This window comes from Kogia breviceps, chromosome 12, assembly GCF_026419965.1.
Source record: "Kogia breviceps isolate mKogBre1 chromosome 12, mKogBre1 haplotype 1, whole genome shotgun sequence".
NCBI classification, from domain to species: Eukaryota; Metazoa; Chordata; class Mammalia; order Artiodactyla; family Physeteridae; genus Kogia; species Kogia breviceps.
Genome location: NC_081321.1, coordinates 19,652,848 through 19,665,716, shown reverse-complemented (window position 1 = coordinate 19,665,716; position 12,869 = coordinate 19,652,848). Strand labels below are relative to the sequence as shown.

General features: G+C 38.6%; 1 protein-coding gene and 1 non-coding gene across 16 annotated transcripts in view; both read left to right on the top strand.

Moving 5' to 3' along the window:
- The window catches only part of LMNTD1 (lamin tail domain containing 1), a 458,342-nt gene that overhangs the window by 294,956 nt on the left and 150,517 nt on the right, over positions 1-12,869 (top strand). The gene's annotated exons all lie outside the window — the stretch shown is intronic.
- On the top strand, positions 10,164-10,235 carry TRNAK-UUU (transfer RNA lysine (anticodon UUU)). Its single transcript has one exon. It is a non-coding gene; the product is annotated as a tRNA-Lys (tRNA).

The following is a 12,869-nucleotide window of genomic DNA, read 5'->3' as shown; positions in this document are numbered from 1 at the left end:
CAAACAGCATCGCATGCTACAGAGAAATGGTTCCTAAAAGGAAGAGTCAATCGATGCAGCAGACTTCATCGTTGTCTTACTTGAAGAAATGGCCACGGCCACCCCAGCCTTTGGCAACCACTGCCCTGATCAGTCAGCAGCAATCAGCATCCTGGCAAGAGCCTCCACCAGCGAAAACATTACAACTCGCTGAAGGCTCAGATGATGGTTAGCCTTTTTTAGCAATAAAGTATTTTTAAAATTAAGGTGTGTACACTTTTTTCTAGTTTATGGCACACTTACTAGACTACAGTTTAGTGTAAATACAACTTTTATATGCACTGGGAAACCAAAAAAATTTGTGACTCTATTGCAATATTCACTTTATTGCAGTGGTCTGGAACCAAACCCAAATATCTCCGAGGTATGCCTATATTAATAATCTTACCAAGTAAGGGATATATTATTATTATTCCCTTCTAACTGATGAGGTAACCAAGACTTAAATAAGTTATCTTAGGTCACATTGGTAGTAAGTGCCAGAGACAATATTTGAAACCATTTCTTCCTGACAATAAGCCCCAGAACATTTTCATTGCACCTAGCTTACTATATCAGCTAATAATTTTGTTATTGCTGTTTGTTTTTGCAGCCAAGCTACTAGTTTAAAACACCTAACTTGTAAAGGAAAGGAAATTAGGACATAAACATTACCTATTCTGGGTAAAATTACATTTTTGATACCTTAATATAGTTTTATAAAAATAAATACAAACAGAACACTCTTACTTTCCAGACCCACTCTATGGTCATCTATCCCTCCATTCAAAACTTATTTGTTGAGCACATAGTATACGCCAGGCTTAGTAGTAGGTGCAGAAACTATTTTTTGTTTAACTTCCCAATACTGAGCACTTCCTGGTGTCCCATAAACGTTTGCAGTATGAGTATGAACAGAAAACTAAAATACACTTCAAATTAAAGACATCTTCTTTCAGTAGGCTGATATGTTATTACAACTGTGATGTTTCAGATAACTACTAAAATTTTAAACAATTTTATTGAGATATAAGCAATGATTCTTAGTATATTCACAGAGTTGTATAATCATCACAATATCATTTTAGAACATTTTAATCACCCCCAAAATAAACCCTGTACCCATTAGCAGTCAATCCTCATTCCCCTCCCTTGTCCCCTAGCTTGAATCAACCACTAACCTATTTTCTGTCCCTATCTATTGGTGTATTCTGGATATTTTATATAAAGGAAGCTTATAATTTGTGGTCTTTGTGGCTGACTTCTTTCACTTAGCATAATATTTTCAAGGTTCATCCATACTGTAGCATGTACTAGCCCTTTATTTCTTTGTATTGCTCAATAATTTTCCATTGTATGGATGTACTACATTTTGTTTACCCATTCATCAGCTGATGGACATTTGGATTGTTTCCACTTTTTGGTTATTATGAGCAATGCAGCTATCAATATTTATGTACAAGTGTTTGTGTGGACATATGTTTTTATATCTCTTGGGTATATATCTAGGAATGGAATTGATGAGTCATAAGGTAACTCTGTGTTTAACACTTTCAGAAACTGCCTGTTTCCGAAAGCAGCAGCACCATTTTACATTCCCACAAGAAATGTACATGGCTTACAATTTGTCCACGTACTAACCAACACTTATTATCGTCTCTTTTTATTAAAGCCATCCTAGTGTATGAAATGGTATCTCATGGATTTAATTTTCATTTCTCTAATGACTAGTGATGTTGAGCATCTTTTCATGTGCTTGATGGCTATTTGTATACTGTCTTTGGAGAAATGTCTGTTCACATCCTTTGCCCATTGTAAAACTGGATTATTTTTCTTTTCATAGTTGAGTTGCAAAAGTTCTTTATGTATTCTTTGTATGAATACTGGTTGTATTTCCATATAAATTTTAAGAGCAACTTCCCAATTTCTGCAAAAAAAAAGGGTGGATGGAATTTTCATAAGATTGCATTGAATCTGTAGATCAATTTGGGGAGTACTGTCATCTTAACAATATTAAATCTTCCAATCCATGAACATAGGATGTCTTCCATTTATTTAGATCTTTGATTTCTTTCAACAATGTTTTTTTAGTGTTCAGAGTACAAGTTTTGCATTTCTTTTGCTAAATTTATTCCTAAGTATTTTATTCTTTTTGATACCATTGTAAATGGAATTGTTTTCTTAATTTTGATTTTGGATTGTTTATTACCAATGGGTAGAATTACAATTGTTAATTAACTAATGGAGAAAAATACAATTGATTTACATATGTTGATCATGTAGCCCGCCACTTTGCTGAACTCATTTATTAGTTCTAATGGGTTTTTAGTGGATTCCTTAGTATTTTCTACATACAGATTCATGCTATTTGCAAATAGGGGTAGTTTTACTTCTTTCTTTCCAATCGGAATGCCTTTTATTTTATACTGTTGCCTAATTTTCCCTGACTAGACTGGGCTGAAGAAAGAAAGATGACATCCTTCTTGGCCACACCCACCCAGAGCAGAGCTTCCGTTTAATTGAACTGTGGGGTGGGGAGCAAGTCGTAGCTCAAATGCTAGAGGCTTGATGTTCTTCATGAGATTTAGTAGATTTTCTCAAATAACTATTTCTCCATTTTCTGTATATCTTTAGGACAATTTCCAGATGCTTTAAAATGTTGTTGTTTGTATAATTTTCATTAGGGATGATTTTTTTCACTGATCAGAGGGTCCATAGAGTTCCTCACACCACCAATGAGAAGTGCTTCTCCCTAATATGGAGCATTAATTTCCTACAGCCGCTGTGACAGATTACCACTAACTTAGTGGCTAAAAACAATGCAAATGTATTCTCCTACAGTTCTGGAGGCCAGATGTCTGAAATCAGTTTCACTGGGCTAAAGCCAAGGTGTTGGCAGGGCTGGTTCCTTCTCAAGGCTCAAGGGGAAAATCCATTCTTTGCCTCTTCCAGTTTCTAGAGGTTGCTTGCATTCCTTAGCTTGGGACCACATAACTCAGATCTTTGCTTTCATTGTCACAAAGCCTTCTCTCTGACTCTGACTCCTCCTGTACTCCTTTTAAAAGGACCTTTGTGGTTATATCAGGCCCACCTGGATAATCTAGGATAATGTTATTGCAAGATTTTTAACTTTTGATCACATCTGCAATTTTCCTCTTGACATGTAAAGTAACACTCCCCAGGTTATGGTGATTAGTACGTAAACATCTTGGGGCAGGGGGCAAGGGGGAGAGGTGCAATTTTTCAGAATTGTACAATTTTAGTGTTTGGAAGGAGTTTCACCCTTTGTGGATGAAGAAACTGTAGCTTGGAGTGTTACAATCATAGTGAAGGTCTTATAACTAGTGCGTGACAGAGCTAGAACCAGATCTCCAGACTCCTGTTTTAGAACATTAACGTCTGAATGACTAAACAAAAATACAAATATTATCTGTGGATTCTAAGCCATAGATATAAATTTTAAATCGGCGAATTGTGAAACCACAAAATTAGTTTTTATCAAAACTGGCTATCTGAAGACAACTTAAAAATAATATATTCAATTCAATCGTTGTATTCAAATTTTACCTTTTATAACATCCCTTGCCTTTTAAAGATAAGGGTTGGCTGCAGGCAAGATATTTTCCCCGGGACTTCCCTGGTGGTGGGAAGATTCCGTGCTTCCACATCAGGGGACGTGGATTCCGTCCCTGGTCAGGGAGGATCCCACATGCTGCAGGGTGTGGCAAAAAAAAAATAATAGTTAGAAAATTAAGGGCTTCCCTGACGATCCAGTGGTTAAAACCCCATGCTCCCAATCCAGGGGGCATGGGTTTGATCCCTGGTCCGGGGGAACTAAGATCCAGCAGGCCGCATGGCACAGCCAAAAAGAAAAAGGAAAAAAAAAAAAAAGATGTTTTCCCCAAGTTAATTTAATTCATGTTCATGAATATATGCAGTCAAACACAGTTATTACCATATGCACCGTGGAATAAACATATGCACATTTAGATAATTTATGAAGAATGTGTCATTTGGTGCTTCCAAATAAGAGAAATTATCCAGAATTTCAGAAGAAATCTGGAATATTTAATTGAATGAACTGTGTGTGATCTGAGAGGGTCTCTTTCCAAAAAATATTTGCACTAATTTAGATTTATAAAGTGTGATCTCTCCAGTGCTTTTTTTCTAGGGCTGTTTTTTCCCCCAGCTCCTGAAGGACGTTCAGAGCATGTTAACATTTCTCTGTGACATAAAATGACCCACGGAAAGAACTGATTAACGATTGCACGCAGTACTTTGAGGGAAAAAGTCATCGTGAGAGCTGGAAATGTTCCTTTAACAACAGTGTCTGCGCTTAGAGTTTTTCAAAGCTATTTCACTTTAAAAAAAAAAAAAAAAGAAAGAAGAAAAAAAGAACACACCTCCTTCCCTCCCACCCTCCCCCTCTCCCTCCACAGATGCCTTTCTCAGGCACATCACCATCACTCAACAAGAAGTTGAACAATAAGCTATTGTCAGTTATAAGCAGTAGTTACAGAGAAAGAATCTGGCCCTTGGAAGGGATAGATTACACTGCCAAAGAGATTTGATCTGACCTTCTCGTTAGCATGTAAAATTCCCTTTGTAGTATCAGCTCAGAGAAAGGGGAAAAGGTAGCATGGGGGTGTTTTCTGGGCACAGGATTTGGGTTCTGTAAAATAGATCCTTCTTTTATTGTAGAATATTCTTTACTAGACTTACAGATTTACTACTATTCTATAAATTGAGTGCAAAAGTACATCAAAAATTTTCGCAAATGACTGAATTTAAAGGCTCCCTTTAAAAGAATCATAAAACAAATCTCTTTAATCAAGAAAAGCCAGGGCTTCCCTGGTGGCACAGTGGTTGAGAGTCCGCCTGCCGATGCAGGGGACACGGGTTCGTGCCCCGGTCCGGGAAGGTACCACATGCCGCAGAGCGGCTGGGCCCGTGAGCCGTGGCCGCTGAGCCTGCGCGTCCGGAGCCTGTGCTCCGCAACGGGAGAGGCCACAACAGTGAGAGGCCCGCGTACCACAAAAAAAATAAATAAATAAATAAAAATAAAATAAAAATTATAGAACAAAGTTTCCAATCTCTATTGTACTCTAACCTTTAAGTAATAGGCACCTTGCCTTTTTAGTGGGAAAGGACAAACGTCTTAGGTTCCAGTAAGTGCTGTTAGGAAATTCAGCCCAGAGAATCACTAGATATATTAATCAAATTGTACTTAATACATGTTCACAAAACATGAATTTTTTAACAATTCCTACTCCTCTGGAAAAGGAGTTTTACTTACTGTTTACATAAGGGAAAAATATCATTGATATGGCAGCATTTAAAAAATCATGGTCTGTTCACTTAACTTAAAAAATATTTGTTGAGTGCACCCCAATGCTCATAGCAGAATTATATACAATGGCCAAGATATGTATGCAACCTAAGTGTCCATTAACAGATGAATGGATAAAGAAGATATAATATACACACACACAATGGAATATTACTCAGCCATAAAAAAGAATGAAGTTTTGCCATTTGCAGCAACATGGATGGACTTGGAAGTCATTATGCTAAGTGAATTAAGTCAGACAGAGAAAGACAAATACTATATGATATCACTTATATGTGGAATCTAAAAAATACAACAAACTAGTGAATATAAGAAAAAGAAGCAGACTCACAGATATAGAGAACAAACTAGTAGTTACCAGTGGGGGGAGGGCAAGACAGGGGTCAGGGAGAGGGAGGTACAAACTATTAGTACACCTATCTTATAAGATAGGCTCAAGGATATGTTGTAAAACACAGGGAACAGAGCCAATATTTTGTAATAACTGTAAATGGAAAGTAACCTTTCAAAATTGTATAAAAAATTTTTTTAAAAATTTTTGAACTATAGCATATGTACAAAAAATATAGATATCATGAGTATTCAGGCCTATTAATTTTAGCAAATTTAACACACCTATGTAACCAGCACCCAGAACAACCAATTTGTGAAGAGGACTGAATAACTAGTTTAAAATTCAGACTCTTGAAGACTGTAACTTTAAGGAACAAGTTCTGTGCACAGCCCAGGCTGCCGGAGGCCACAACTAGAGGGCGGCAGAGTCACCACCCAGGCTCAAGCTTCTCTGGGGCCATCACCTGGGCCTGTCTTGCTGGTGCTGAGTCCAAGGCCCAGGCAGGGCTCTGCCAACCATCAGGCAGAAAAAGTCTTTCTGGACAAAGAAAGTTCACTGGTCAGATGATGACAGGAAGGTAAGGAGTAAGCAGAGGGGTCTGAAAAGAGCAGGTTTAAGAGAATAAGCAGGAGCTGAAAAGACCTGAGCTGGAAGAGGCAGAGAAAGTTCTAGAATCCCTCAGAGGTGGCAGACCAGACTATGGGGTCCATTTCACAGAAATTGTTCAGTGACTTCCCTAATATTATCAGTAGAGAAACAGAGGCCTGAGAGGTGTTCCCGATAGTAGGGATATAAATGGTGAAGCTTGGATCAAAACATCCATCTCCAAGTCTCCAGAGTTCATTTTGTTCTTTATTATTACTCAAGTCAGATTATTTTACAACTTCGTATTCCTGAGTTGTGTCAGAAAGATGTTATGGTTCAGGGGACTGAAAAATACAAGTTGAAAATTAGAGCCAGGCAATTCTGAAAGCTGTTGGTTGAGGGTTGCTGTGAAATCAGATATGTTATTATCCAAACGGAGCTCATCACGCTAACATTATGCTCAGTTGGCTAGGAAAAAATAAGGAGTAATGTAAATGAGAAGGACCTAGCTACAGAGATCTGTCCATTAACACTCTACTCTGGGGGGGTCGTGTGTGTGTGTTTGTGTGTGTGTGTATATGTGCGCCCAACACTCTCAGATCTATTGTGGTTATTGTAATGCTATTACATATTTGCTTTTGGTCTACAGAACTCAGTTTTTCCATAGCAACTGAAAAATAGTAGAAAGAAAGTTTCAATTGCAGGGGTAATGTGTGGACACTGGAATGTTTGCCATTTTATTTGCCTTTAGACAGAGGTTATAGATAACTTCTTTTATAAAAGTGAGTTTGTGGTCTATATGTGTTTTGAAATCCAAGTCACATGGTTAAATGTAATTAGTTTTAAGCTAAAGAACACACACCTGAATAATGCAAACAATGGTCACTTAATCCTCCTTTACCTTGGACAATAATTAACATTATTAAAAACTTGTAAAATCTAGTGGATTGGTTTGGGTTGTTCACTTAGCTCCACAGTCAGGCTCTCTAGATGTGGCCGGCTACCTCTTTTTTCTACTTTAAACAAGCAAAGGTCACTGGTTTAATCCTTACATTAACTCTTTAGCTATAGTCTATGTCACAGCTATGGACTGAGTACCTCTTCCTAGTTTTCTGTTTTGTAAATGAATATTTCTGAAGAACGAGGGAAACCCATGAAAACTGGAAGAGTTTAGTAGCTTTGCAGACAGCATTCACATTAAGACTGATGGCAAACTTTAAGGATAATTTAAGCCTAAGATTTATGATTCTATGAGTTAACCACTTCTGAAAAGAAAGATCACTAACTCAGGAACAACTCCAATTGCATCCTCATTGATGATGTGTTGGTTGTGTCCTTTTCATACGTGAAAGGTGTTTTCTGCGCATGTTGAATGTAAGAACAGTCATGGCAAGCTCCAGGGGTCCAATCCAAGTACACGTCAAGTTTGGGCTAAAGCTGGGGTGGGCTCTGCAGTGCAAAAGCCCAGTGAGAACTGGTGGGTACCTGATGTGCACACACCTGCAGCCACATCCCAGGGAACGCCAAAGGTCAGGTGCAGGGAAGCTAAATTCTGTCATCAGGTCCAACTATGAGTACAGGCAGCAAAGGGCAGGCCAGAGCTTTGGAACAGAGGCCGGCTGAACGCTGGAATGGAATTAGGAGGGAGAGAGGGGGTAAGTGATGTGAGAGGGTCTGGGGCAGTTGCTAAAAATAGGAAAGCATGTCTGAGGGTGTGTTTTTATTGTCTCTTCACCATGTATGTGGGCATGTATGTGGCACCCAGGCCAGAGTCCTGGATCAGAGCAGAAACCCAACATTATTGGAGAATGAGGTATTTCACTTTGACAGATTTTTCCAAATACCTGAAGCAAATCCTTCTAAATGTGTACATTCAACGTTTCCAAAGAAATCTTTTCAATGGATTGTATGTTTCCTGACTTTTTAAGGCAGAGCGTACGAGTTTAATGTAAACCTTCCTAGATGACCATCGCTGACTGTACTGTGCTTTAAAACAGTGAAGCCTTCAGGTTTATTAAACTTTAACAGACTTCTTGTCCATATAGAAAATATGAAGTCTCCTCCGACTTCCACATTTTTTCAAAAATTGTGTTTATTTATTAATTTTTGTATGTTTTTCCCTCTAGCAGTGCAGCGGTGTTTCTTATTACAGCTAACCCTTCTCTAACCCTTCTCTGTTCTTCCCTTCTCCTCTTCTGCTGACTTATTTCTGATTTATCTATTTGGGGCTACAAAACAGATGTTTGGATTTCTTAAAATTATGTGTGAAATAAGAAGGGGGTCCTGAAAAAAAATGTCATATGAATTAAGCATATAAACTTTAATGCATGAACGCCCGACTTCAAACATCTATTTAAGCTACTCAGAACCCTCTTAGAGGCTTTATATTTTGTTCTGGTTTTTTGTTTTGTTTTGTTTTTTAGTTTTTTATTGGAGTGTAGTTGATTTGCAATGTTGTGTCAGGTTCAGGTGTGCAGCGTTTTGTTTTTCTCATAGTTGAGATTGTTAGTGGTTATCTCTGACCATCTGAGGCAGTAACATAATCTGAAATGTTATTTGGCGCTACCCATTTGCTGTCATGTCTTTTCTAGAACTGTGACTGGCGGAGTGAGGGTTTAACAAATGTTTGTTGTAAGAATAACAACAGTCATTGATGAATGAAAGCAGGATGTGCAGTTTCTGTCCTACAAAATTCAGCTACATGCCCAGCTTAGCAGAAGGTACATATCAGTATTAACTAAGAATGATGTGGATGAAAGCCAGTGATGTCTGAAATCATTTTGTAGGGCTCGCAAACTCAAGGTCAAGGGCAACACAGCCCAGAGCAACTGTTTGTTTTATGTTTGTTAGTGCCTGTGGATCATGCATGAATTCTCTGGTTCAGTGATCTCACCACTGCTTTGCTGTTTTTGTACTTGGCCATGTCATATGGTTAGGTTACCTGCTTGGTATACCCTAAGGGTGTTTAGATTTTCAGGTCACTGAGTTGCTGGCTTATATAATCATTATTGAATATGCTCAGCATACATAGCAGTACTGGATGGTGAGAAACATGTTCAAAACCCAAGCTCTTGATTTCCCCCAAGTTCCACGCCTACTCTTCCCAGAGCCTTCCCAATTCAGTAAATGCCCTGCTTCAAATGTCTAAAATCTAAGGGCTGTTCCTCTCTTTCTTTCATATCCCACATTCACTCCACCAGCAAATTATACCACCCTTGAAAGATATTTAGAATTTAAGTATTTCTCATCACCCCTATTGCTACTACTTTGGTCTAACCTACCATTGCCTCTAGCCAGGACTATTGTAAGATCCCCTGACTGGTCTGTCTGCTTCCATGTAAGAGGGAACACCCTCTTACAGTTCTCCCCCACAGGGAGATATCCCTTTATTAAGGAAGTAAATCTCCTAAGTTCTCTGTTCAAAACCATCTATTAGTTTCCCATCTCACTCAGTATAAAAGCTGAAGTTCTCTCCGTGGCCTATAAAGCCCAGCGCTTTCCTCTCCTCCACTTCTCTGATCATCTCTCTTATTACCCTCCTCCTTTTTCACTAGAAGCATCCACACTGACTCCCTCTTGTCCCTGGAATGTGCCCAACATGCTCCCACCTCATGGCCTTGGCACCTGCTTTTTCTCCTCTTTGGGGCCTCTCCCTCTGGATAACCAAATGACTCATTTCCTTCCCTCCTTCACGTGTCTGCCCAAATGTCTGCATTTTAGACAAGCCTTCCACAACCACCCAAGCTAAAATACTACCCCCCCCATCATTTTCTAGTCCCTTTACCCTGCTTTTTTGTCTTCACAACAACTCATTACCTAATTATTAAATGTTTATTAGTCTGTCTTTTCCATTGAGAATGTAATCTTCTTGGGAGTTCCCTAGTGGTCTAGTGGTTAGGATTAGGCACTTTTATTGCTGTGGCCCAGGTTCAATCCCTGGTCAGGGAACTAAGATCCCACAAGCTGCATGGCCTGGCCAAAAAAAAAAAAGGAATCTTCTTGAGGGGAGGGATTTTGTTCATTATTGCCTCTCATGTGTGTAGAATAAGTCCTGGTGTTATGGGCTCAATCAACATTTGTTTACTAAACAAATGAATAAGTGAAAGAAAAAATTAACAAAGAGATGTATTCATTCAAGAAATATTTATCGTGTGTTAACTACATGTAGGCATTGTTCTAGGCCCTTGGAATACCTCGGTGAACAAACCAGAGAGATCCGATCTTGTGGAGGTCGGATATAGCAATGCACGGAGATGGAGGATACAGACACGAGGCACCCCGGGAGAGTGGTTCGGAGCCCGACTCTGATGGCAGCTCACCTGGCTTTGAGGCTTCTCCTTGCCACTTGCCTATCTTGAACAAGTTACTTAAGCCTCTGATGCTTCCATTTCTCTCCATCTGTCAACTTGGGGTGAAATATCTGTTGCATAAGGTTGGGGAGAATTACATGACAAGGTGCACATGAAACGTTTGACACATGGCAAGGATTCAATAAATTTTGACCATTATTAGAGCCAATGAAGACATGGAAGCAAATAGTAATGGCTTTAGAGATGAATGCAATCCACACGAGGTTTTGTGAGAGGACCCAGGTGACCTGGTGCCTGAAGCTGCTGTGCTGAGTTGAGACTTTTGTGTTCAACACAAGAAAGGGAGTCAGTTCAGAGAAAAGGCACATAGAAAAAAGTCAAACTGAATGACTTGCTCGGTGAAAAGCTAGCATGTCCCTGGAGACCATTCAGATGGGCCGCTCACATGGCAGTAGCAGCAGCTTTTGTTTTTCTGTGGAAGGAAAAACTAGTAGATTTACTCCTATTGTGTTGAAGAAAAGAAATATGTACATTGAAAAGGTACATTGTATCATTTTCTTATGCTTCAGAGAAACAACCACCACAAAACAGATCCATTAAATTTATTTTGCTAATGGTGAAAATTAGAATTGAGTAAGTAGAACTAAATGGAGTTAGAATGAGAGGGTGCTGAAGTTCCTGTTAACATTAAAAAAAAAGGTCTGTTCGGGGTTTTGTTTCCTTGTTTTTCTGAAATGTCCTTTTAAAACCTCGTATGGAAAATTGCCATAGGTATTGCTATCCCATCTAAAATACAATCGTACACGGGAACACATCGTTTCCTCTGGAAGGGCAGCTCTGTCATAACTGGAAGTAAACTATGGCAATAGCTAAGCTTTTTTTTCTTTTTCTCAGCACGGTACCCCCGAATTTCAAGTAGAGTCAAAGTTGAGTCTACATCATAAAGTACACATAGTCTTCACATCTCTCAAATATTTAAAAGCTAAAGCTTTGGGAGATACAGAGTTCAAAGGATTCCCTGAGAAGGGTCAGACACTTCTACTCTGAGTTCTTTGATTACAGAGAGCATTTACATATTCAGACAAAAATTTTATAATGAATGCTTCAAAAAAGGGGGAATTAGCAAATCTGTCTATGATCAGCCTTGGTGAGAATTCTCTTGCATTAGTTATGCCCAGGAAAGCTTGACGGTCCAGTTTGCTAAAACCAGTCTGTCCCTGAGGGCTGAGCCGCAGGGAAAGGCAGGCGTGCCAGGGAGGGGCTCCAGGTGGCCGGGTGTTCTGCCCCACCCGCCAAGGGCTGGGAGTTTGTTTTGGAAAAATGGCAGAATGAACGCCTGCAGTCTTAGATCATTCTTTCCTGGATCTCAGCTGGACCACCATCAGCCAAACTGCCCTGAAGAACCATCTGGAGATGTGAATATTCTCCGAAACAACTTCTTGGGCAAAGCCAGACACAAGAGGGGTGGGGTGCTAGTCTTTCGTAGCCATTTTATGAGCTGATTACAAAAGGGGAACTTGGAACTTTAAGTTTGTTTATTCTATTGTTTACTTGTATTGGAAAGAAGTGAAAAGAGCTACAATACGTTTTAGCTAAACGTTTATTGTCTATTTTGTCATTTAGAATTTTTATATTTTAGAATTTTTATATTTAGAATTTAGAATTTTTATATTTTATTTAGAATTTTTATATTTTAGAATTTTTATATTTGATTCCAATTCAGAAATCTCTCCTTAAAATGGAAATTAAATTCACACTTATTGTGATTAATGATTACTATCTTATTTTACTTAAAATACCTCCCTGTTATTTGTTTTATTGTTTTTTGTTACCTTAATTATTAGAGTAGTTGGAAATTACATCTTATTTCTAATCTTTTTTTTAAAAAAAGAATTTTTATATTTTAAATCAAATTGATAATCTTTTTCTTCATATTTTGCATTTTGTGTATTATTTGGAGTACAAAGTTGGAAAACTAGTTAACAATGTACAAAATGTTGGCAAGCACATACCACCAACCCAGCAATTCTACTTCTAGGGATATATTCTGGAGAGGCTCCTTTGTGAATGCACAGGCAAACATATACAAAGGTGTTTCTTGTATCCTTTAGTTTATTTAAGAGCAGGAAGTTGGGAACAATCCCAAATGTCACCGAACAGGGAAATGGATCAATACATTGGAGCAAGTTACATAATGTTCTTACAATAGTGTCGCAAAGACTGTGCATCAGTCACCAGACTTGTTTTCTCTTCCGGGGCAAATCATTTCACA